The sequence below is a fragment of the Hyperoodon ampullatus genome (genome assembly GCF_949752795.1).
Source record: "Hyperoodon ampullatus genome assembly, chromosome: 15".
In the NCBI taxonomy this organism is placed as follows: Eukaryota; Metazoa; Chordata; class Mammalia; order Artiodactyla; family Ziphiidae; genus Hyperoodon; species Hyperoodon ampullatus.
In genome coordinates this window covers 1,682,102-1,707,952 of record NC_136928.1, presented here as the reverse complement: position 1 = coordinate 1,707,952, position 25,851 = coordinate 1,682,102, and the positions used below count along the sequence as shown (strand labels likewise).

General features: G+C 46.7%; 1 protein-coding gene across 2 annotated transcripts in view; it reads left to right on the top strand.

The window, feature by feature from the left end:
* TET3 (tet methylcytosine dioxygenase 3) overlaps positions 1–25,851 on the top strand; it is a gene marked incomplete at both ends in the record, with an annotated part of 103,146 nt that overhangs the window by 26,201 nt on the left and 51,094 nt on the right. The gene's annotated exons all lie outside the window — the stretch shown is intronic.

The window sequence follows — 25,851 nt, the reverse complement described above, 5'->3', positions numbered from 1 at the left end:
AAAGATATATCATATTAGTTTATTTAATTAGTGAACTTGAGAATGTTTTATGTATTTATTTATTCTGGCTGCACTATGCGGCTTGCGGGATCTTACTTCCCTGACCAGGGATTGAACCCAGGCCACCACAGTGAAAGTGCCGAGCCTTAACCACTGGACCGCCAGGGAATTCCTGAGAGTGTTTTAAATGTTAACCATTTTGCACTTATTCTGTGTATTACCTGTTATATGCATTACCTACTTTAAATTAGATTGTCTTTTTATTGATCCATTAAAGTTCTTAATATATTATCAGCATTAACCTCTATTATATTTTGAAAAAAAATTTGGCTTCTCATTTGTCTTTCACTGTGTCTGTCAAATGGAATTTGATTTTTGTACAATTGGAATTCATCAGTATTTTGGCATCCAAGTTTTTACTTTTTTTTAGAAGAGAACCATGCAACTCTTTGTTTTTTAAGTTAATTAATTAATTAATTAATTTTTGTCCGCGGCGGGTCCTCATTGCTGTCCGTGGGCTTTCTCTAGTTGCGGCCAGCGGGGGCTACTCTTCGTTGCGGTGTGCGGGCTTCTCATTGCGGTGGCTTCTCTTGTTGTGGAGCACGGGCTTTAGGCGCGCGGGCTTAAGTAGTTGTGGTGCATGGGCTCAGTAGTTGTGGCGCACGGGCTCTAGAGCGCAGACTCAGTAGTTGTGGTGCACAGGCTTAGTTCTTCCACGGCATGTGGGATCTTCCTGGACCAGGGATCGAACCCATGTCCCTGCATTGGCAGGTGGATTCTTAACCACTGCACCACCAGGGAAGTCCCAAGTTTTTACTTTATAGTGTAGTCTTATTTTACATATTTAGATCTCTTTAAGCTGAGATTTATTTTTGTATATGGTATAAGATAAAGATTGATTTTTCCCAAATAGAAAGACTGTTATCTCCAGTCTGTTTATTAAATATTTATAGTTTCCCAAATGGTTTATAATTCTACCTTATTTATTTATTTTATAAATACCCATATATTCATGAGCCAATGTTTTAGGGCCTCTCTTCAGTTCCATTGAATTATTTGTCTGATTCTGTGTCCGTATTTCATTGTTTTAATTACTGCAATTTTTACGTAACAATTCGGTTTAAACAAAAACAAACTCATTTTTTTCCACAACATTTCTTTGGCTTTTCTTTTGCCAAATAATTTACTTTTCCAAATAGGCTTACAAACAATTTGTCAAGTTCTGTAAAAAATGTTGGGATTTTTCAGTTGGGATCACATGGAATTTATGGATTACTTGGGGGAGAATGGACAGCTTTGTAATGAGTCTTCCTCTCCAGGGAATAGGAAGTGTATCTGTTTATTCTAGTCTTTTTGTGCATCACAGTTTTTCAAAGTTTCCTTCATATGGTCTTACACATTTCTCACTAAGCTTATTCCTTGGATACTGTAGATTCTGTTGTTGTCTTTGCCTGTATACTTTCTAGCCAGCTATTGCAGGTGTATTAGAAATGCTCTGGTTTTTGTCGCCTCCTCTGGGATGGCCGAGCAGCCCCTTGTTCCCTCACTCCCCGAATGCACTGTCTGTACCAATGCAGTGATACTTCAGTGCCTGGTATGAATTCCTCGTGGTGAGGTGCTCATCTTGCTCAATTTCGTTCCCCAGTACCTGGCACAAAGCCTGGCATGCAGTAAATCCTTTTAATAAATGCTGTGGAATCAAATTGATGACAGAGACAATGAGCTTCACCACCTCAAAGTGTGACAGCCTAGGCCAACGTGAGGAGCAGAATCTAAAGCAGCCCTGGCAGCCAAGCCTGGGAGCTGTGAGGCGGGTAACAGAGATGGGGCACCTGCCCTGTCCCCACAGTGAAAAGAAGGTCCTGGGCCATTTTCCCACAGGCCGATACCAGGGAGGAGCCCTCTGAACCCATACCTCATAATTACCCGGGGGCTGACGCCCACTGGTCATTAACCCTCATTAGCACTAAGTAGTAGGGAGAGCTGCCCTCGTGGTTTCCGGACGCCTGAAGACAGCATAAAACAAACGTATCTGCAACTGCTCTTTGGGGGATGAGGATTCATCAAGGCTGGAAGCAGAGCTTGTAAGACCGCTGGTGAACTTGGCTCCGCGTCTGTGTGGCTGGTCTCCTTTCTCAAATGTAGTGTCTTCTCTCTACTGTTCTCCTCCAGAGTCTATGACCGCACCCCCCGCCCACCCCCAGGATTTCTAGGTGAAGTTTATTCCTATCAATGTGCTAATCCTTCTCATTGTGTTTTCATTTTAAGTCTTTACTTGTAATTGGGGAGCGGAAGGCACATTTTCTTGGTGGAGCTGTCCAGTGCAAGCCACTCTGCCTTGCTGCCCTGCTGGTCTTACCGTAGCCACAGGTCCCTGATTGCTGCTGCCTAGGAAGGCTGGACCCACCAGGACCCATGAATGAGGGACCCCTCATCCCTGGGGCATGGGGTCTACAGACCTGGAGACACGAGAATCCCCGCTGCCGTTAAGCAGAGGTTGGGATTTCTGCCTCTTGGCCTGTGTAAAAAGAAGGTGAGGCCAAGCCACGTGAGAGCCTTCCCGGCACCACCCTCTAACCTGTGCCTTGCACCAGGTAGAAAATAAACTCCAAGCAGCCAGCAAAAAAAAAAAAAAAAAAAAGGTGTGGGGGAGGGAATCACCTTGGCTCGTGCATGTAAAAGAAATAACGATTTCAGGTGGGCTGTGAGCCACTTCCCAGCCACTCTGTACCCTTGTGCATCTGGTTCAGTGTGTCACCGCCTTGCATTTGACTGCAGCAGTGAATGGTTCTCATTTAGCCTGTGGTCCGTTCTCGCTCTCTCCTTCAGTGCTCAGGGCGGCAGAGGAGAGATAGAAATTCTTTCTCTGGCTCTTCTGCTAGTTCATTTAAACCCCTGGAAACGGTGGAACCCAGGGCACACCCATGAGGCCAAGGAGGAGGCGGGGACACTGCTCTGGGCCGCCGCCCCCTCCGAGTTTTCCTCCTTATTCCAGTGCCCAGCTGGGGTGGAGGAGGTCGCCATGGGCCCTGCTGGGGCCATGGCGAGTCCTCCAGCTCCTTGTGGCAGCCCCAGCTGCATCTCTGCCAGCTCCGGAGGAGCTGCCTTCTCAGGGTGCTGAGCAGAAACTCTTGACAGATGGGCCTCCGTGAACCCATGGAGTTGGTCCAGGCGCTTCTCCCAGAGCAGAGTGCATTCTGGCAGTTACGCTGCAACGTGGGGCTGCTCAGGGCTTTGGCTCACCTGTTGGAGAAAGCCTTTTCCTAGCCCCGACCCATACCTGCTTGTCGCCCTCTTCCACGAGCAGAGGCACTGACCCCTGACAGGTGGAGCCTGCGTGTGCACGTGGTGGGTGGAAAGAGACTGATGTTCCCTGCCAACCAGTAAGACCCTCAGTTCACCCAGTTCCTGAACTAGCTGGGACTTCCTGCTTTTCTGCACTCAGCCTCACTCCCATAGGGTTATTGGAGGGGGATTCTCAAAGGGTAGTTTGAGGACCACTGTGTCTGAATCCCCTCCATAGACACACAGGGTTGCTATCTGGGGGTGGGACCTGGGAATCTGCATCTGCGGCCAGCTTCCTACAGGTGATTCCTCTGTCCACAGGAGTTTGAAAACCTGCCAGCCTGTGGAGGAATGTAAAAGGGGCTCTGCTTATTTGGGGCTGCCAGTGCTTGGTGAGGACAGAAAAGACGTGCCTTTAAGTGCTCTGATGGCTTGTGGAAAGGCATTATGAAAACACTTGTGAAAAACCAAGAGACACAAAGTGTAAAAGTTATTACATTTCAGATAAGATCAAACTCTAGGAAATAGTTAACTTTTTTGTTGCTTATTACAAAGAATGCAAGTTCATTGTAGAAAAATCAGGAAGTTCAAGTATGCAAATAGAGAAAATAAAACATCTGTGACTTTACCACTCAGAACTCCTGTTAATATTTTTATAGCTTTTAAAATTTTATAATCTTTTTATAACAGTCATATTTTTTAAAATTTAAAAGTCTTTATTGATTTTTACCCCCGATTATAAAAATAATGCATGTTTATTATAAGCTGTTTTTAAAAATAAATTTATTTATTTTTGGCTGCGTTGGGTCTTTGTTGCTGTGCACGGGCTTTCTCTAGTTGCGTCGAGCGGGGGCTACTCTTCGTTGCAGTGCGTGGGCTTCTCATTGCGGTGGCTTCTCTTGTTGCGGGGCAGGGGCTCTAGGTGCTCAGGTTTCAGTAGTTGTGGCATGTGGGCTCAGTAGTTGTGGCTCGTGGGCTCTAAAGTGCAAGCTCAGTAGTTGTGGCGCTCGGGCTTAGTTGCTCCTCGGCATGTGGTATCTTCCTAGACCACGGGTCGAACTCGGGTCCCCTGCCTTGGCAGGTAGATTCTTAAACACTGCACCACCAGAGGAGCCCTAAGCTATTTTTAATTGGTATAAAAATTGGTGTAAAATGTTTTGATTTGCAAAATTTTTGTTGCTATATTTAGTTGTGATCTGCACTTCTTTGCGATTATATTCTGTTTTGCTTTGCCTGTTTTTCTTTTGTGTGATTTTTCTTATGAATTCACAAGAGAGCTTTATATGTGTGTTAGTGGTATAAATGCTTTGTTGTACCTTGGCAAATATTACAAATGTCTTTTAATTTTTTAATGTTTTTGTTTTACTTTGCCAAACTTTTTTTTTTACATGTTTGTATGATTAAATCTAGTTCTAGTAGTTTATCAGGTTTTTTTGTTTTTTGTTTTTGGTTTTTCCAAAAAGAACAGGCACTGCTTTTGCATATTTTAAGAGGAATTGGACAAGATCAGACAGATATAGGCCAGACCTGTGCTTCTCACATTTTAATGTTCATCCAAATCACCTGGAAATTTCTGTACAATACATTTTCTGCTTCAGCAGGTCTGGAGTGGGGCCTGAGATTCTGCATTTCTAACAGGCTCTCAGTGATGTTGCTGCTGATGTTCATTGAACCACACTTTATTAATTATTTATTTGGCCCTGCTGCGAGGTTTGTAGGATCTTAGTTCCCCGACCAGGGACTGAACCCAGGCCTCGGCAGTGAAAGCGCAGAGTCCTAACCCCTGGACCGCCAGGGAATTCCCTGGACCACACTTTAAGTAGTAAGGGCCAGAAGCTTCCAAAGCTGGCTGATCACAGAGGTACTTAAGGAGCATTTTAAAACACTGCGTCTTCTGGGCCTTCTCCTGGAGATGTCGGGCTGTGGCCACATCTGGCTGGGTGATTTAGAGACAGTGCCTTGACCCTTCTGAGCCCTTGGAGTTCTTGTCTATAAAATAGATAGCGCTTACCTCACAGGGATGTGGGATAATTAAAGAATAAGAAAGATCAAAGAGGGAGGAGGTAGGGGGTATATGTATATGTACAGCTGATTCACTTTGTTATAAAGCAGAAACTAACACATCATTGGAAAGCAATTATACTCCAATAAAGATGTTTAAAAAAGAAAAAAGAATAAGAAAGATCAGCATTTTTTATGAGCTAGAAAAATAATGTAATAAACAACTACCGGGCCTGATACCTTCTTTCGAGGGTAGCTCTCTGACAAATTTCTACTTGTTTCCTGATTAGTATTTTTAATATTCCCACCTCTTTCCTAGAAAATCATTCTTTCATCCATGTTTTCAAACTTTTTAGTAAAGTACTTCATGTCTTAATCACTGATGATGGTTATATTCTTTTTACATTTCTAATGTAAATTTTTATGTTTTCTTTTAAAAATGATCAACAGAAGTTTGCTTATTTTATTGGCCTTTTGGTGAAACATCTATTAGATTCATTTATAAATACCACTACATTTTGTTTTCTAATCAGCTGTTTCTGTCTTTACTGATTTCTCTTTCCTGCCTTTTATTTAGTTCTTGTTTTCTAGCTTCTTGGATTGAAACCTTTGTTTTCCTTCTTACTTAACAAAAGTATTATAGAAGCATGAATTTTTCTCTGTTAATAACTGTTGTTTTCATTGGTATTAATTAATCTTCAAATCTGTAATTGTGCCCTTTTTCCCAGAGAAACAACTCTATTTTTATATTCATATCAGATTATATATTAATGATGTTTAAAGTACATGCTCACCATAACAAGTACAACTAGCATAAACAGATTGGAAATAAATGTAACTGTGATTTTGATTTTTCTTTTTCCTCTTGACCCTGGAGTTATTTAGGAGACTTAAGATTTCCAGATGTTGTGTTCTTTTTGGTCAGAGAGGGCCAAAGGCCGCCCTCCCGGGGCTGTACTGCTTGTCAGCTCAGGCTGTGATTCTGTGCTCCACATGAGCCTGTGTGTTCTCTTGGAGCTTGTGTGTGTTGTGTGTGTTGCTAAAGCTTCAGGTTAGCCCTCTGGGGTGTGCTCTTTGCATGTGGGGAGTGGAGTAGCCCGCATCCTGAGGCTCTCCGATCCTCCCGACAGCCAGCCTGACACCGCCCAGGTGTCCTCTTCCTTACTTGCCTTCTGCTCTGCAGTTCTCATCCAGTGCCTGGGGTAGCGTGTGGGGCTCACTGTCCTTCAGCGGTGGGGAGAACTTGGGGTCTGGTGGCGGGGCAGGACTTGATCAGAGACCCTGAGTTCTAGAGCCTTCCTCCTACTGCCGAGAAGCCGTGCTCACCCTGTTTCCTCTTCCTCGTCTGTAAGATGCAGATAATGTTACCTTTTCACAGAAACTGGAAGAGTCTTAGAGATCATCTAGTAACATAACTCTTCTAAAAAATATTTCGGGGCTTCCCTGGTGGTGCAGTGGTTAAGAATCCGCCTGCCAATGCAAGGGACACGGGTTTGAGCCCTGGTCCAGGAAGATCCCACATGCCCCGGAGCAACTAAGCCTATGTGCCACAACTACTGAGCCTGTGTTCTAGAGCCCGCAAGCCACCACTAGTGAGCCCATGTGCCACAACTGCTGAAGCCCGTGCACCTAGAGCGCATGCTCCACAAGAGAAGCCGCCACAATGAGAAGCCCACGCACCGCGACAAAGAGTAACCCTCTCTCACCGCAACTAGAGAAAGCCCGCGCTCAGCAATGAAGACCCAACGCAGCCAAAAATAAGTTAAAAAAAAAAATTCGATTTTGGCACAATTTCAGAGTTTTAGAAAAGTTGCAAGAATAGTACAAAGAATTCTCTTCACTCAGATTCCCAAATGTTAACATTTTGCTACATTTGCCGTATTCTTTTCTATCTCTTGCTCTATAATTTTTATTTGAACGATTTGAAAGTAAGTAGCAAATGCGACACGCTTTACTTCTAAGTACCTGAGTGTGGATTTTCTAAAATCACATAACTAACCAAAGTGCAATGATCAAAATCAGGAAATTAACATAGGTGCAACACCAATGTAGACTTAATCTTGTGAACACTAATAACACTAATCTGCAGACCTCATTCAAATTTTGCCAATCGTCACTACCTCTTTTGTAGGGGGAAATAACCCAGATCACACATATTCACTGGTCAGGTTTTTTTAGTCTCCTTTTATCTGGAGCAGAATCTCAGTTTTTCCTGACTTTTTTTTTTTTTTTTTTTTTTTTTTTAAAGCAAGTGAGAAATCTTTGATGCCCAAATAGATAAAATGACTTGTCCAGGACTTACCGTCAGGCAGCCTTAGAAGAGCTGGGGCTAGGAATCTGGTCTCTCTGCTCAAGTGCTCCTGGTCACATGCCCCTCCAGCTCAGGTTATCACTTAACTCCTAGGACTTTCTCATTTGCCATCTCCCCAGGCAGAGAGGTGGCACGGGGCCCAGTTCTCCAGGGAACTGCCTTCTGCACTTCCCTTTGCCCCTCTATCTGCAATGCCAGACCACAGCACCCCTCTCCACCCCTTCCCTAGCTGGTTTGGTGTTGGCCAGGGATCATGGCCAGAGGTGGTGAGAGAGAGGCACTTTAAAACTGGTCCAGCCAGCATTACCTGAGGACAAGTTACTTAACCTCCTATGCGTCAGTTTTCTCTTGTGTAAAATAAGGGATTATGAGGATGAAAAAGGTAAAGCTCTTAGAACATACCTGGAAAGTAGAAAGTGTTATATATATGTTAGCATTTGTCCAGCCTCTGAGTCAAATAGAAAAAAATCCCCAAATATCTGAATAATTCACACTAAAATGCTCTGATAACTGAAGCCAAATAAAAATATGCGTCTCATTTTATACAAACAGAAAAACTGGTCCAGCCACTGCCACTGCCACTCCCTTTTGAGAAAAGGGCTGAAGAGCAAGGATCTCCCTGCCTTGGGTGGGGCATGGCTGCTTTCTGAGGAGTGACACCTGGGCTGGAGGTGTGGGATTAACCCCCTTGGCAATTTTGGGGTTAGTGGCCAGACAGCCAAAAGTGGGAGCCTTGGATACGTCCCAAGGCTTGGCCAGAGCTAGCAGGTCACCAGGCCCCAGGTCCTTCTGTGGAGGTTCTGGAGTGGTCATTTGCGTTACAAGGGGGACATGGAACAGATAGTTATCTTGCAGTGGCAGCACCCTCTTGTATTGTGGGTATTAAAAACATGATTCATGGGCTTCCCTGGTGGCACAGTGGTTGGGAGTCCGCCTGCCGATGCAGGGGACACGGGTTCGTGCCCCGGTCCAGGAAGATCCCACATGCCGCGGAGCGGCTGGGCCCGTGAGCCATGGCCGCTGAGCCTGCTGAGCCTGCGCGTCCGGAGCCTGTGCTCCGCATGGGGAGAGGCCGCAACAGTGAGAGGCCCGCATACCGCAAAACAAAACAAAACAAAAACTTAGCTTTTTAAGGGCATGCTAATTGCTTAATACATATTCTCTCTCTTATTATAATTTTACTGAATCTCTTGCAAACTTCTCCCCCGCCCTTTTTAAAAATAATAAGGACCTTTTGAACCATCCTACATTTCTTGTCTGACTTATCTTTGACTCTGTTCAGCTGCTCAGCAGGTTTTATGTCAATGGTTCTTGGTTTGGGGGACCTTGGCCTATGCATTTTCAGAGCTCATCTCTTCCTCAACCCAGAGCTCATGGCCACACCAGCTTGCTTGCCGTTCCTCTCAGAAGTTATAACCCTGCTGTCCTAAGGGGTCTTTCCCTTCAAACCTTGGCAGTGGAGTGGGAGGTGGTCTCCCCATCTTGACCACCACCATTTTCCCTGAGATAAGGCCTCTTGTTTTCACTTTCATTTGTAACCCAGTGGGGAAATAAGAGGAGTGATGAATGCTCATGTGAGGGAGGTACTAAGAAGAGATTTTTACAAGATTCCTGTCATTCCTCCATCCTTTTCCCTCCACCTTGGGGGTGGGCTCACCAGCTCAGCTCTCCCCTCCTGGAGCAAGTATTCATTTTCTGCTTTTGTCTTAAAGCTGCTTACCGAGATAGAAATGAAGGTTTTCTCTAAAGGTTTTTTTAAATTTCTGTTTTATTGAGATTTAATTCACATAACATACAATTTCTCCATTTAAAGTGTACAATTCAGTGGTTTTAGTATATTCATATATTCACAGAGTTGTTCAACTGTCAGCACTACCTACTTAAGAACATTTCTGTCATCCCCAAAAGAAACTTTACGCACTAGCATTCATGCCCTTTTGTTTCCCCCAATCACCACAGTCTTAGGCAACCACTAATGTTTTTGTCTCTATGAATTTGACGTATTTGGACATTGTTTTTTTTTTTTTTTTTTTAATTTTGGCTATGCTGGGTCTTCGTTGCAGTGTGCAGGCTCTTCGTTGAGGGCTACTCTCTAGTTGTGGCGCGCAGGCTTCTCTAGTTGTGGCGCACAGGCTCTAGAGCACGTGGGCTCAGCAGTTGTGGTGTGCAGGCTTCTTTCTAGTTGTGGCACACGGGTTTAGTTGCCCCGCGGCATGTGCGATCTTAGTTCCCCGACCAGGGATTGAACCTGTGTCCCCTGCATTGGAAGGCGGATTCTTAACCACTGGGCCACCAGGGAAGTCCCTAGACATTTCATGTAAGTGGAATCATATAATATGTGGCCTTTTGTGTCTGGCTTCTTTCCTTTAACATAATGTTTTCAGGGTTCGTCCATGTTGTGCCATGTATCAGTACTTCATTCCTTCTAATGACTGCATAATATTCCTCCCCACGGGCAGACTAGAGACATACCTTCTAAGTTGTCACCCAAACGAGATGAAACCCTTGTGCTAATGTGAGTGAAATCCTACCGTTCTTATCAAGGTTGTTACATATACAGCCTTTGGGGCTGTTAGAATCCATCCATTTAGCGGACCAGAGCCCTGACTTAGTGCCCAGTATTCCATCCCTGTCCTCAGAGGAATCACAAGCCCAAATAGAGGTGGGAGGAGGAGGAAAGAAACTACCCTGACAGTATGTGTCATGGGAACGTAGCAAAATGTGAGAGAACTAGATATTCAACATCAGGGGCTGTACATGTGCTATATATGTACCAGGGAAAGCAGTAAAATTATTAGGAATGAAATTCTGGAAGAAGAGTTAACGCTATGGGAAAATACTTAGGATACAGTAGGGAAGAAGTTGTCATTTAAAAAGACCCAAATATACTCAGTGACCCCAATTTTGTGCACGTTGCATAGGAGAAAAAAGGTGCCAGATGTAAACTATGGTCATCTCTGGGAAGTAGGAGTTTCTTGTTTTGTTTTGAATTTCTTGTTTTTATCTCTTCGTTTAAAAAAAATAAATTTATTTATTTATTTTTGGCTGCGCTGGGTCTTCATTGCTGTGCGCGGGCTTTCTCTAGTTGCGGCAAGCAGGGGCTACTCTTCGTTGTGGTGTGCGGGCTTCTCATTGTGGTGGCTTCTCGTTGCGGAGCACAGGCTCTAGGCATGCGGCCTTCAGCAGTTGTGGCACATGGGCCCTGTAGTTGTGGCTCGTGGGCTCAGTAGTTGTGGCTCACGGGCTCTAGAGCACAGGCTCAATAGTTGTGGTGCATGGGCTTAGTTGCTCCACAGCATGTGGGATCTTCCTGGACCAGGGATGGAACCCATGTTCCCTGCCTTGGCAGGCAGATTCTTAACCACTGTGTCACCAGGGAGGTCCCTCCCTCTTCCTTTTTCACTTTGCAGTGACAGAAGTTTCTTTTCTTCCATCTCTCTCAGTATCTTCTACAGCTGTTCTTTACTGTCCTTATCATTCTATTATGATCTTTCTGTATTCTCTTGGGTCATCTACCAGGGTTTTCCCTGGCTCTGTAATGAGTTGTAGTGTGCCTTTGATATTCTATCAGTAATTACACAAAGGGCAGCTTCACTTAGAGATAAGCTTACAGTTAATATCAGTTTTCATTGCTTTCATCACATACTCAGAGTCACAGAGTACATGACAGATTTATACCGCTACACACATTTTAGAGATAGTGGTGCATGTTCTGCCCTGAAGGAACTTACCTTTGAATGGAACCCAAGACAAATCCAAACATCTAAAAACTCTGTCCATGAGACAGGGACTGCTCGGTCACTGCTGTATCCCCAGTGCCTAAAACTGACACTCAGAGAGTTAAGTGCTCAGTACATATTTGGAGGAATAAATAAATGAATGCATAACTTTATATATTCATATATGAAATGTATGATTGTTAAAATGTGCTGATAGCATCTGCAGGTGAAATTTCATAATTCTTTGGGGCTACTATAGCTATTTTCACTTTAAAAACCCTACTTTCCCTCTTTTATCATTTGCATGCATGGTTTTACATAGTTCATACAGTATGGTGTTTACTTCCCACTTTACCCAATATTTTCCTTGGTGTTCATAATTTTTGGGTTTTCATGAGTGTATAATATTCCACCGAGTTGTATCATAACTCATGTATTTACTAAACTGTTCCCCTCATCCTGAGTTTTCAATTTTCACTAAAGTGTAGAAAATATTTTTTGAAGTGCAAATTTATAAACTTAGGTTCCCAGGGCAGCACTATGAGATGCAAAGATCTTTATTGCCCTTGATACATTTATCTGTCTATATATTTGCTTATGTACTCGTTTATTTCTGTCATTTATGTCAAAAGAGAAGATTGAATTAGTGAATTAGTGGGCACCCTGGCCTGGGAGTTGGGGGATGTGGACTCAAGGCTCAGTGGATTGAATATGATTCTGAGGGTGGTGTGCTGGGGCAAAAGCAGAGGTGGGTTGGCCAGTCAAGGAGCCTCCTACGATTGATTGTCCCTGTGAGAGATAAGTAAGGAGAGAACTGAAAGAAGGCAGATCTGGAATACTGTCCAGAGGAGCAGTTGACAGGACCAGGGTCTGCTTGCATAGGGAAACAAAGAGGAGGACCTCAAAGGTGACCGAAGGTTTGAGCCAGGATACCCAAGAGGATGACTCTTTACATGAATTTTAAGAAAGGAAAGTCCAGAGGAAGAGTTGCTGGAAAAGGGGAACAGGTGCTGAATTAGGTTTTAAGTGTGTTGGACTTAAGTTGTACCCGAGTGGAAACATGTGCTGGTTGGAGAGGAGGTCAGGAGCTTGAGGAGCAGCCCAGGAGAAAGGAAGCTTTTGGGTTATTGGTGCAGGCTGAGCAGTGGAACCTCGGGTGTAGGTGAGGTTTCCAGGAGGGCTGAGAGGGTGAGGGCGGAAGGGTGGAGAGCGGCTCTGTGGAGGGGACAAAGGAGGACCAGGATCCAGCAGCATCACAGAAACCTAGGGAGGGAGGTGTGGGGGTGGGTGGGCGAATGGGGTCTGCCGCAGAGAGGGAGGGGGATTCCTACCGACTTCCTCATCACCCCTGACCTCAGGGAGGAGAAAATGGATGAGGAAAGGCTGGGGTTCCTGTTTCCCTTTTTCCCCAACATTGAAGACGGGACTTGCAGATGAACATGTACAAGAACCCAGGTTACTGGCATCCTTCCGTTATCTGGGCTGACAGACCAGCAGTGACTGCAGATAACAAGACTTTACACTGAGATGTATTGTGTGATTTTTTTCCAGGGGTTTAGGATAAATAGAACTTGTTTGCAACTCTCCAATTTCCTGCCTTCTGGCTTCCCTAAATGTCAGCTTCCCCCTTTTTCCATTTCCTAGCCCACTATGTGAAGACCGTCTTAGGACTGGCCTCCACCAGCCTCCTCTGTCAAAAGTTACTTTTCCTACAGATTTTTGGGTGTTGGCTTAAAGGTTCATTTCTTTGAATGAGAAAAACGTAAGTCCTCTTGAGTCTTTGAGAAAGGAATGGATGGGGGCTAACTCACCCGGCAGGGGTTCACACAGGAGGCTGAAGTCCCGTAGTTGCTGAGACTCTCCTGCAAATGCGGGAGCTCATTCTCTGAAAGACCAGAACCCTGGCAGCTAGGAGGCCATGGGCATCCACTGTCGGCCCCATGTTAGATTGAGCCTTTGCCGCTCACCCATTTCCAGCCTTTGGAGTGTGTGAGTTAACCTCTCCATGCCTCAGTTGCTCCTCCACTAAAATGGGGGTTGGGTTGTTGGAAGACTTGAAAAGGTTCTGTTTAAACATGAAAATGCTTTCTTAAGGCAGAGGATGGTACCCAGCACCCAGAACTGTTAGCTGCTCTGTCATCATTGTCCTCTAGCGCTGGTCCTTTTGACACACCAGAACTGCCAGTAGGTTTTATGGGGTTTGGGGCACCTTTAGGGAGAGTGCATGGAGCTGTTAGTCAAGGATTGGCTCTCTGTCAGTGGACTGTGATGTTGGCAAAGTTTCTCACTTCCTTAGCTTTTCAGACTTTGGGGGTAGGAGGTGGGTGGTAAGAACTGAGTACGAGCAGCTGGGTGGGTGGAGCCGGGGGCTTGTGCGGCCTGGGTGGGGACTGGTGGGGGCTTTTCTGGCTGTGGGACACGCACTGCGTGGCTTGGGCGATGGTCTCGGTGGCTGTGGCGCTGTGTGTGGGGGTGTGTGTGTGCTAGGGAAGACGGGCCGTCTCGCTGTCTGGCTGAGGGGCCGCCTCTGCATCCTGACCTGGTTCTCCGGTTCTCTGGTTCTCACGCGCTGGCGGCCTCCGAGGCAGCTGCCGCTCCTTTCGCCAGGCCTCAGATGTGGTCAGCTCCATTTCCTCCCGCTGGCCTCGGGCTGGGCTGCTGCTTGAGGCAGGGGCTTCCGTCTGGAGAGCCGGCTGGGCTCGGCTTCACCCCGCCCCTGCCGGGGTCGGCCTGGTAGGGCTGTGCTGGGCACAGTGACTTACCGAGGACTTCTGATGGGTGGGGAATCTCAGGCTTGGCACGCCGCCTCAGCCAGACCCAGTCTCCCTCCCAGAGGGCTGCTCCACTGTGTGTGTGTGTGTGTGTGTGTGTGTAACAGAAATAGCAAGAAGAAAATGCACCCACGGATTCCTCTCCGTGAGGCTCCCCTCCGGTCTTTGTTCAGAGGCCCGCATAGTTTGTGCAGGGTTTTCAGGTGTGTTGGAGGTACTCTATTCTTAAGCTTTCCCCGCTAAGTAAAAATGTAATACCTACAATAAATTCTGGAGACTGTGAACACGAGAATATACCCATTCTCTGCTACCCGGAGATGAGCACTGTTAACATTTCTGCATAATTCCTCTTGTTGTTTTGTTTGTGTGCACAGACATGCATTGTTAACAGAATTGGATTCTTAAATTGGGCAATAATTCAAATCCTGTTTTTTTCCACTTCAAGTAGTGTAAACACTTCCCCTGTCCTAAAAACCCTCAGAAAGCATCTATTTATAAGTACATTCTTGAGTTTCTCTTTTTTATTGAAGACATTTCCCTGTGTTTTTATTCTTTATCATTTTAAGTAGCCATATATCTACTGATGGAATATTATATATTATAATTTTTCTTATGTATTATTTGAAACATATACTTGACGTAGTGTTTCATATATGTTAAACATACTGCAATATAAAGCATAATAATAAACAGATGTAAACTCCCTACCTACATTCACAGCTAGGATGTTGCTAACGTCACTGAACCTCCCTGGTGTTTCCCCAACCCGGTCCCCCTTCCGCACCTCCAGAGGCAACCACTACCTTGACTTCTGTGTTTATCATTCCCTTGCTTTTTAAAAAAGGTTTAATTACATATGTTTGTATTCTTACACAATACTTTTATATATGCTTTTTTTTTTGAGCTTTTTAGAATTGGTCAACTATATATAGTCTTTTGAGGCTTGCTTTTTTTTTTTACTCAGTGTAGTTTCTGAGATTCATTCATGTTCCTATGGTTCATTCATTTGCACTGCTGTATAATATTCCATTGTCCATCCTGTGGTTGGTAAGCACTTAGAATATTTCCACAATTTGGTTTTTATGAGTAATGCTGCTGTGAACATTTGTGTACACATTTCCTGATGCACATATGCAACATGTCTCCAGGACTAGAATCATAGGGTATGTGCATGTTTACCATTAAAAGAGCACCACAGACCTTTCCAAAATGGTTGTTTTGCCCTCTGCCAGTGGTTCATAAGAAAAAGTTCCTGCTAAATCCCACTAGCACTTGGTATCAAACTAAAATACCCTTTCTTGGTGCTTGTACCTGGTACTGTTGTAAGTGTTCTTCATATATTAATTTGTTTAAGCCTCATGACCACCTGTGAAGTTAGGTACTGTTATTAATCCTCGATTTACAGATGAGGAAACAGAGGCATAGAGAGGTCAACTTTTAACCCTAGATATACAGATTAAAAAATGAAGAACAGAGAGGTTAATTAACTTGTTCAAGGTCACACAGCTAGTAAGTAAGTGGTGGCGGCAAGGTTTGCACTAAACATACTTGCTCTTAAATTCTCTGTAATGGATATAAAATGGACTCTCACAGCTGTCTTATTTTATATTTCTGTTTACTAATGAAGTTGAGTGTTTTTTTTACTTATGTGTATTCCGCATTCTCTTTTCATGAAGAGAAACATTTTAAAACCATTCACCTATTGTTCGGGCACTTAGGTTATTTGTAATTCTTTACTACGAATGCTTCAGGGAAAATGCTTGGCACATATAATTTTAACATTTCCTCTGTTGTCTTATTTATTTTGTTTGCATTTCCTTAAGTGAGATTAAGAGCGGTTAAAAATGTCTGCTCTCTTGGATTGCTGTTAGATACTGTGTCCTCATCTGTGGAGGCAAGCCTCCATCTTCTAGGAGTCTGTGATGACTGGGGGAGGTTAATGAGTATGCAGTGATGAGCATGATATTCGGCCTCTCATAGGAATACTGCATCATAGTTGCGCAGAGACTTTTCCGAGTCACTTCTCTTCTTTTCCTTTCTTCCCCGAAACCACATTACTTACTCTTAGATCCAGGGCGTGAACAGTCACAGTCCTGTGCTTCTGCTGGACGTGACCACCTCAGGGAATTAGGCCTTGCTTCAGCTTCTACCTGAGCCTCACCCCAACCACTGAGAGATCTGCTGTATCTGTTCATTTTGTAGTAGGAAAAAAGTTAGATTTTAAAATATGTTATTGGTGTGTACCTAGTAACCACATGAAACAGTACCTCCCGCCACCTCACACAAGGACACCCACTGCTACACATGACAGTCTCTAGAAGTTAGGTATAGCTTTCTGAGATTTGCCATCTACAGAGGGAGCTCAGATGTGGAGAGTGTAGACAAGGGACTGGGTTAGCCAACGTGTGTACACACACACACACACACACACACACACACTCTCTCTCTCTCTCTCTCACATTCACTCCTGCAAAAATAAGCAGATGTGTACATCCTCTGAAAGGGTTCCCCTAAAAAGGTCTCTTTCCCAACTTATAGATTTGCATCATCAATAAATCCCAGGAGGGGAGAATTCTCTAAAGAGATGAATAATTGATCAACTCTAGACAGAAAATGCCATAAATACAACCCCTGTGCTACTGGGGGGCGGGGTGGGGCCATCCATTTGGGGGAGGGAAGGAAGGAATTGGTTTTATGCGGAGGTGGCGGCTGAACTCCAGGGCTGGGGAAAAGGATGGAGCTGGAAAGCAGCCGCTGAACAGCTGCTGGAGTAGCGGAGGAGCTGAGGTGGTGGTGCGGGCAGCGGGGAAAGTGCGGGGTTGGGGTTTGCTGGCCAGCTGGCTGGGGAGCAGCCACTCTTATCCTGGAGTCCCATGAGAATTCATTCTTGGAGATTCCTCTGTAGAGGATGTGCCGCAGCCCGGCCCTGCCTCCTGGCCACTGGCCTTTGTGGAGCCTGCCTGCAGGCTTATTCATCCTGGCTAGAAACGCCTTCTTGGACATGTTTCTTCCAACACGGTGTATAAGTGCTGAACAGCAGGACAGACCCTGGGACCCTGCCTCTTATAATAGCCCCTTTCCCAGAGGCCCTAAGCAGGGTGGTGAATGAGGACTTTGATCTCTCACTGTAGTAGCCTTTATCTTCCGCCTTCCTTCCATTTCCCTTTCGTAGAGGACTGCTGATCTGGTTTCATGTGTTGGCATTCTGCGAGTCAGGAAGGACTCGGAAAACCTGGTGTCAGTTCCACGCCTCTCATTGTGTTATGGATAAAATGAGGTGTTTCGGGGTGGAGTTCCACACTTCTGCAGCCTTGCCTGACATCCAGGGGGCTCTGGAGCCCCTGGGGTGGGAGGCAGGCTGTTGCTGTCGTTGGATATCTGAGGGACCAGCCGTGGGGGTGGGGAGCATAGAAAGGAGCAGCCTATAGAGGAGGAGGCATGTGGGGCCTTGGGAGTCCTGACCAAGCAGGCTACAGGGACGAATCCCAGAAGGGCTCCTGGGCCCCTGGAGGAAGACCTGGAGTCTTCTGCAGGTGGCGCTGCTGTACGTACATGCCAACCCCTCCTGAAGTAGCTGAGGGGTCAGGTCTCTTGGCTGTAGGAGGGCACCTCCTCGGCCTGTCTTCCAGTGACAAACCCCTGCTGCCCACCGCTTGGTAAGGGGAGCATAGCCCCAGCCTGTCCACACCAAGCCTGGGACGGGCTGGAGCTTTCCTAGTGAAAGCAGAGAAGAGACCTGGTAAGACTGGGTGTGCGAGTCCCAGTGAGGGCAGGGCGGGGTTCTGTGCCTGGAAGGGGGCTCTGAGAACGGGCAGCACCGACCCCTGTGGTGGGCCTCTCTGTGGAGGCAGAGGGGGTGCAGGCCGTCCACGATCAGTTGCTGATGGCACTGGCAGCTTTGCAGACCTCTGCATGTGTGCACTGTGACAGGCGCCTTAGCAGAGGAGGACTACGAACTCTGCCCGGAGCTCCAGCTGGCCGCCTCCCCCAGTCCAGGGGTGGAGAGGCTTGTACCAGCTAGGTCCCAGGAGGAAGAAGCAGCCGACCGTTCTGAACACATCCTGAGCCCTCTGCCAGGTTCTGAAGATGTGGTGGAAGCCTTGTGCCTTAGGAGTTTTTATAGTGTAACTGGTCATCCTCTCTTAGAAAAGGATCCCCAGCAGAAGGTGGCTGTATGTGGTGGCTGTGTAGGATCTGGTTTAGACCTGTGGTGAGCAGGACTGGTCCAGGAGGACTTTATCAGGAGGGGGTTGATTTTGTTCCTTGTCTCGCCCCCTACATCTAATTGTTTGCTTCCATAATCACACTTCATTCCCATCTCTCTGCTGTTGCCTTAGTTCAGGCCCTTATGATCACTGGCCTGGACAGCGGCCTTAGTCTCCTAACTGGTCTTCACGCCACCAGCCTTGAATTCTGCAGTCCGTGCTCTGAGAAGTCATTTGAGCGTCCCTCGTGAAACGTGAATTTGTTCCTGTGTGTTCACACTACGAGCCACACGTCTGCCCTCCCCACGCTTCACGCTCGGGATGTGCCCAGCAGCTCACCCTTCCCCTGGCCTGCCAGGCCGTCTCATGATTCTGTGCCTTTGCCTCTGCGAGACCCTCCATCTAGAATTCCTCCTCCTTCCCCTCCCCCAACATACCTACCCGTCTTCCAAGGCTCGTCCTGAAGGTCTCTTCAAGGTGAACTAAGGGACCTTCCCAGAGAGAAGTGGCCCCTGTGCCCCAGGCCCTGGATGGACTGCTCTCATGGCACCAGTATGCTCCAGGGCATTTGTTTGTTTATGGGTCTGTCTCTTGCCTTTTGCTTTATAAACTTCTTGATGCTCATGAAATATACAGTCTGGTCTGTTGTAGGGTAAGAAACCACCACAAAATTTAGTGGCGTGAAACAGCTATCATTTTATTACGTTCATTGAGCCTTTGGCCCTAGAAGTCAGGAAGGAAATAGTGTGGGTAGCTGGTGTCAGCTTCTTGATGTGTAGGGCCTCAGCTGGGAAGTCTCAAAAGCTAGAGGTAACTTGACAGCTGGGCTGGAATCCTTGCAGAGCTCCTTCACTCACTTGTTTGGCAGGTTGATGCCCACTGTTGCCTGGCACCTCAGCTGAAAAGGTCCGCGGACACCTTCACGTGGCCTTTCCACATGGCCTGTGTTTCCTCACCGTGTGGTAGCTGGACGCCAAGAGTGGGTGTCCCCAAGAATCAGGCAGAAGCTGTATTATCTTTTATATCTAGCTTTGAAAATCACGACAATGGCACTTTGACCCTTGTGACAAGCTCACCCTGATTTAAAGGGAGGGAACGTAGACGCCCCCTCTCCATGGGAGAAGTGCATGGGGGTGGAGGGGTTGTGGTGTCCATCTTCGGAAAGTAAACTCTGCCACAGCTGCCAAGTGCTGGGTGCGTGCAGATGGCACTCTTATTACATTCTGAAGGCTGAGCAAGGGTGGCGTACGAGCAAGTGTTGTGAAGTTGGCGCTGGGAGTCTCGAGGGAGGGATGTGATCCACAGCAGATCGTAGGGTGGAGGAAAGCCTGTGGGGGGCTGGGGAGCTCCTGTCAAGTTGGACACTTAAAAAGTGTGTACGCACACCGAGGTCCCAATGAGGAGGGCAGGAAGGGAAAAGGGGGAGATGGAACAGAGAGGCGCTCACGTTTAGGACTGTTTGGACCTGGTGACTGGGCACATTGGAAGGACGTGGAGGATGTCGGGGTTGGGGACACGCGTGGGAATAGGAGTCAGGGACGGAGCTGTTGGAGGTGGGACGGGGAGTTCGGTCTGTTTGAGACAGGCTGCTCTCAGTGGGCCTGTAGCGTGTTCCAGGGGCTGGAGGCAGCTGGAGACCAAACTTCAAGGAGCACCCTCAGAGCGGTGCTTGCTGCAGCCCAGAGGGGAGTGAGAAGTAAGGGACATAAAGTGTGGAGGGCTTTGGGGTTGGGGCACGTCTGGCTGGGACTTTGCAAAAAGCGCCTGGACTAGCCTCCGTCCTCCGCCGGCTTTGTCCTACGCCTTGCCAGTAATCGTCAAATAACTGCTCCGGGGCTTCCCTGGTGGCGCAGTGGTTGAGAGTCCGCCTGCCGATGCAGGGGACGCGGGTTCGTGCCCCGGTCCGGGAGGATCCCACATGCTGCGGAGCGTCTGGGTCCGTGAGCCATGGCCGCTGAGCCTGCGCGTCCGGAGCCCGTGCTCCGCAACGGGAGAGGCCACAACAGTGAGGGGCCCGCGTAAAAGCAAAAAAAAAAAAAAAAAAAAAAAATAACTGCTCGGTTTCCTTTTCAACACCCCCTGCTTGTTAGGGGGACAGGATTTCAGTGTATTTTTTAGTATCTCTCAGTATTAAAACTTTTCTAAATTGAGCCTAAGTCTTCTCTTCTTCCACTTCTTGGGGCCACTTGAAACAAGTTTAATTTTTTTCCCAAATGATAGGCCCTCAGATGTTTAAAGATCTTCTTGAGTTTTGTCTTCTTCAGAACCGAAAGGGACCTGTTCCTCTTATGGTTTTGAACTGTCCTGCCTCCTTTTTCGCCAGAGGGAAGCCTGTGTTCAGGTAGGGACTGGCCAGGCAGAGCAGGGCTGTTGCTGTCTGTGCTGCAGGTCCTGTTCCGGTCAGTTCCTATCTGTGTGTGTCCAACTGCAAATGGGTTGGGACCTGTTAGTAGACTGTGAAATCAACTTAGATTGTTGCAACCTGCAAGAAAGAGGGAGGGAGGGATTTGTGTTATCTAGTAAGGGGAAATACTATTTTACAAACTTGTCACATATATAAGAATATAATGGATCACAGTGTAAAATGTATTTCTTACTGTGGTTTGTAGTAAAAAAAAGTTTGAAGAAACCTTGAGTAATACGACCTTTTGAAGCTGCCAAATCACATCATATTGAGCATACCATCAGTAAGTCGTTTTTTTTCCCTAATTTCTGGCTGTGTTGGGTCTTCGTTGCTACACATGGGCTTCTTCTAGTTCTGGTGAGCAGGGGCTACTCTTTGTCGCAGTGCGCGGACTTCTCACTGTGGTGGCTTCTCGTTGTGGAGCACGGGCTCTAGGCGCGCGGGCTTCAGTAGCTGTGGCACGCGGACTCCAGAGCACAGGCTCAGCAGTTGTGGTGCACGGGCTTAGGTGCTCCGCGGCATGTGGGATCTTCCCAGACCAGGGCTCGAACCCGTGTCCCCTGCATTGGCAGGCGGATTCTTAACCACCGTGCCACCAGGGAAGTCCCCCATCAGTAAGTCTTTTATCCCTCCTGATTTCTAAGACATTGTCATGTGCACTGCTGCCATTGTTATGTGCTTCGTCCATCTTTAATTTGCACAGATGTGGCTTAGGACCCTCTTTACCCTGTTAGATCTTTTTCTCTCCTGCCTATTGACCTTTTGGCACCTGGTCCTATCACTTAACATAGTTTTATCCCTCCTGTTTTCAGCATCTCTCTATTTAATAAGTGTGCCTTCACTATCATTATTAATAAAAATGTTGAACAGGACAGTTCCGAGGACAGAGCCCTGTGGCAGGCCACTACAGACCACCCCCCCCCGCAGTTGATATACCACTCTTACTTTGAGCGTGGCATGGCCATTCAGCCATTGGTGAGCCAGCCCATTCAGCCGGTCATTTTCCATAGCTGTCCCTCAAAGGGGTCACAGCCAGCCTTGTAGAACTTCAGTGTCTGCAACCTGATTCGCAAACACAGGGCCTTGGCAAGTAATACAAATGAATAAAGTGATAATTAATTCAGGCAATTAATAAATAATCCCTGACTCCTGGCCTTGGTTTCAAGAAGGCAGTGCAAATGATGTGGCTGGGGGTGAGCTGGAGCGGTAGTCAGTGCTCAGTTGTAGATGAAGTTGCCAGGCAGGAGTGTGGACCTTCAGGAAAATCTGGGTTTCATGTGAAATTTGATTTTTTTTTGACATTGGCAAAACAAACAAAAAAGCAAAAGAAACAGATTTGTTTTGTGGCAGATTTGACCTGCAGCCCTTGATTTTGTGACCGCCTTACCTGCTGGTCCAGTGACCACACAACACAAAGCACTACGATTAGTTGCGTGTTGATGGGTTGATGGCCTTCATTGAACCTGACTCCTTGAGGTCCCTTTAGTCACCCACTCAAGACTCTTACATGGACTGAACTCACCCAGTGTTCTGAAAGTTGGGGATGACACTTGCTCTTTTCTCACCTGTTGTTGGCACCTTCTCCTGATGGCAAGTTTCTTCCAGGATCACGGGCAGGTGTGAGGAATGTGTCAGTGGGATCCCTTGGCTGGGAAAACTGGAATTTAGAGTTTCTTAAAGTCTCCCACCCGGCTTGGTTTCACTTTCCTCTTATCTGTATCTACTCTTCCTTTTCTTTTCTCTTTGGTCTGAAGAGCATTTTCCTTCCCAAGGAATTCACAGGCACAAGAGCAGGCATAGCCCTTCCTTGTTCTTCTTATTCACACACCAAAAATAACTTTAAAAAATCCTTTTAGGGCTTCCCTGGTGGTGCAGTGGTTGAGAGTCCGCCTGCCGATGCAGGGGACACGGGTTCGTGCCCCGGTCCGGGAAGATCCCACATGCCGCGGAGCGGCTGGGCCCGTGAGCCATGGCCGCTGAGCCTGCGTGTCTGGAGCCTGTGCTCGGCAACGGGAGAGGCCACAGCAGTGAGAGGCCCGCTTACCGCAGGAAAAAAAAAAAAAAAGTCCTTTTAGTTGTCTTGACCATTTGGGGAAGCCTCAGCTCATGCAGCATTAGTCTTCCTGACACTGTTTTTGTAAATCCATGCTACTCTCTCATGTTTCTTCTTGTTTATGCGTGCGTCTTCTGTCTTTTATACATAAACATGTAAACATGTAAAATTTGATCACTTCAGATTTTGTAGCCTTTGCAGCCACGTTAGTTTAGGTTTTGAAGAAGGAAGGAAGGGAGAACTGGGTGATCAGCCACATTCCTGGAGGAAAGGTATTTGTTCCTAGTTTCTAGTTCTGAAAGGCAGTAGTCTTCCACCAGCGTCAGGGAGAGGCTGGCGTATTCCATGGCCTGTGGGGCAGACGAACAGTGGACTGGGCGGGAGGCACAGAAGTCATTACGACGGGGCTCTTGTCTTGAAGGAACTACCATCTGGTGGGGGGAGGCAGCTGCTTGGCAGGTGATAAGTGCTAACAGAGGCATGTTTAAGGTGCCGTGGGAGCCTAGGGGAAGGAGCATCGGTCAGTCTGCGAACCAGGTCTGAGAGGAGGTGACATTGAGCTGATGCTTGAGGGATAAGCCAAAGAGACCTCACAGAGGCTGGGAAGGGCATTCCAGGCGATGAGAACTGCATGTGCAAAGCTCAGAAAAGCATGTTGGAAAAGCATGAGGGTCCTTAGTGGCCAGAATTGGGTCAGTGATGAGAATGAGATGGGAACCACAGGCTGGGGCCTCTGCTCATCTCCCAGAGGCCTGTCCTAAATCCCAGCTCCCCGCCACCGCTTTGGAGCCCATGATGGCCATGTTTGACAATCTGGGGACTAGTATCATTTAACCATCTGTTTAATATACTGTATGTTCTACCTGAGGGACTAATTTATTTTTTACAGGTCTCTTTAAAAAATTTATTTGTTTTGTTTATTTATTTTTGGCTGCATTGGGTCTTTGTTGCTGCACGCGGGCTTTCTCTAGTTGTGGCCAGGGGGGCTACTCTTTGTTGTGGTGCGCGGGCTTCTCATCGCTGTGGCTTTTCTTGTTGCGGAGCCTGGGCTCTAGGCGCGCGGGTTTCAGTAGATGTGGCTCGCGGGCTCTAGAGCGCAGGCTCAGTAGTTGTGGCGCACGGGCTTAGTTGCTCCGCGGCATGTGGGATCTTTCCAGACCAGGGATCGAACCCACGTCTGCTGCATTGGCAAGTGTATTCTTAACCACTGCGCCACCAGAGAAGTCCCCTAATTTCTCTTTTAACTTTTTATTTTGATAGAATTTAAAAACTTATAGAAAAGATTAAAGAAGAGTACCTGGGACTCCCGTATACCCAAATTGTTTACATTTTGCCATATTTGCTTTATCATTTTCTCTATGTGTATATATTTTTATATATGCATATACTTTTTTTCTGAACCATTTGAGATTAAGTTGGAGATACCCTTTATCCTTAAATACTTCAGTGTGTATGTGTGCTAAGGACAAGGACATTCTTGTACATAACCGGAGTATAGTCATCCACATCCAGAACACAGAGATCGATATGATATGATCTTATCCACATCCATATTCAAGTTTCATCAGTTGTCTCAATGATGTACTTTATAGCTATTTCCCCCCACTCCAAGATCTAACCCATGAGCATGCATTTTGCTGTCTCTTTAGTCTTGTGTCAGCTGGGAGAGACGTTTGTTTTTCTTGTCTTTGAAATTTTTGGAGAGAACAATCCAGATGTTTTCTAGCATACCCTTTAGTTTCAGTTTATCTGACGTTTCCTATGATTAGATTTAAGGTTATATGTTCTGGCAGCACGTCTGTGTGAGTGATGTTATAGCCTCCTTCTCAATGTTATCATATCAAGAGACACATGATGTTGGTTTTATCCCAATATTGGTGATGATGATAACTTTGATCATTTGGTAAAGGTGGTGTCAGCCAGATTTATTTCTCCACTATAAAGTTGCTATTGTATTTAAGTAATTTTTGAAGAGATTTTTTTTGTTTTGTTGTTTTGTTTTTTTGCGGTGCGCGGGCCTCTCACTGTTGTGGCCTCTCCCGTTGCGGAGCACAGGCTCCGGATGTGCAGGCTCAGCGGCCATGGCTCACGGGCCCAGCCGCTCCGTGGCATGTGGGATCTTCCCGGACTGGGGCACGAACCCATGTCCCCTGCATTGGCAGGCGGACTCTCAACCACTGCGCCACCAGGGAAGCCCTGAAGAGATGTTTTGAGGCCATGTATATATCCTGTGCTTCATCAAGCTTTCACCTGCTATTCATAGCATCCACTGATGAGTTTCTAAATCCTTCTATATCCTTCTATATTTTTCATTGGCATTCTGCTGTAAGGAAGAGCTTTCCTTTCCGGTGGGATGAATTCTTGCAAACTCAGGTCTGCCTCGTATTACCTTTTAACTTGCTGGACTGGACTCTGGTCCCACTTCCTCTTGTGCTCTCCCCCGTCCGTGTGCTTTGGGTGGACATCAGATGAATAATGGTGGTTCCTGGGAAGCTTGGATCTTCTTCCAAGCAGCACCTCACTTGTCATTGGCGTGACTGGCTTGGCGTGGGGCTAAACACATGCTGTATTGGATGATCAGCGTTTCCTCAGGCCTGGGGCTGGGATGGGAATGTTGTCTTGTCAGCTCTCTGAGTCCAGCCTGAGCTTAAGCAAGGACAGTAATGGGCAGAGAAAAGAAGTGTGGGTTCCTTCCCCTGAGCAGCCATGACTGATTCCTTGTCCAGGCTGAATTCGTTAGTCAGAGCTGCTCGTTCCCCGCCCGTTCACACACGGACTTCGCACTTCTGGTGCATTGTTACATGGATGCTTAGTTAGCTTTCTTCTTCTCCTGACAAAAAACAAAGGTTCTGGTGTCACTTTGGTCGTTGTGAGTTAAAGACCTCTTTGTGTGTCCTCAACAAATGCTTGGTTTCAGGGGAGTTTCACGGTGTGATCAATGTGAGGCTCCAAAAGGGTCTGAGCAGCATTCAGAATTCTGCGTCAGGATCTCTTAAAGACCTGCTTTCTGTTTCTGCGGAGCAGCCAGCTGAGAAATGAGGTGTCAGGAGAGGAGCTGAGGTTCAGGCTCTGTCAGAGACAGGGAGGGTTTGCAAGGAAAGC